Below are 502 nucleotides of genomic sequence, written 5' to 3'. Positions count from 1 at the left end.
TTCAGCTCCCGCAGCATGTACATGTATGTGCTGTCGGGTTAACGATCCGCTCTTTGTGTTTATATCTTTTTGCGGAATCTGTTTACCTTCTGGGCGATCGTGGCTCAAGAGTTGGGTTCGCCTTGTAATCGGAAGGTTGCCGGTTCGAGCCCCGACTTGGACAGTCTCGGTCGTTGTGTCCTTGGGCAAGACACTTCACCCATTGCCTACTGGTGGTGGTCAGAGGGCCCGGTGGCGCCAGTGTCCGGCAGCCTCGCCTCTGTCAGTGCGCCCCAGGGTGGCTGTGGCTACAATGTAGCTTGCCATCACCAGTGTGTGAATGTGTGTGTGAATGGGTGGATGACTGGATATGTAAAGTGCTTTCGGGTCCTTAGGGACTAGTAAAAGTGCTATATAAATACAGGCCATTTACCATTTTACCATTTATTTCTCTCATTTGCTTTTTTCGCTGTTTGGCTGTTGTTGAAATAGTTTCGTGAGCTTTAACCTGAGATTCTGATGT

Source organism: Astatotilapia calliptera, chromosome 3, assembly GCF_900246225.1.
Source record: "Astatotilapia calliptera chromosome 3, fAstCal1.2, whole genome shotgun sequence".
In the NCBI taxonomy this organism is placed as follows: Eukaryota; Metazoa; Chordata; class Actinopteri; order Cichliformes; family Cichlidae; genus Astatotilapia; species Astatotilapia calliptera.
Note: the sequence above shows the minus strand (reverse complement) of the source record.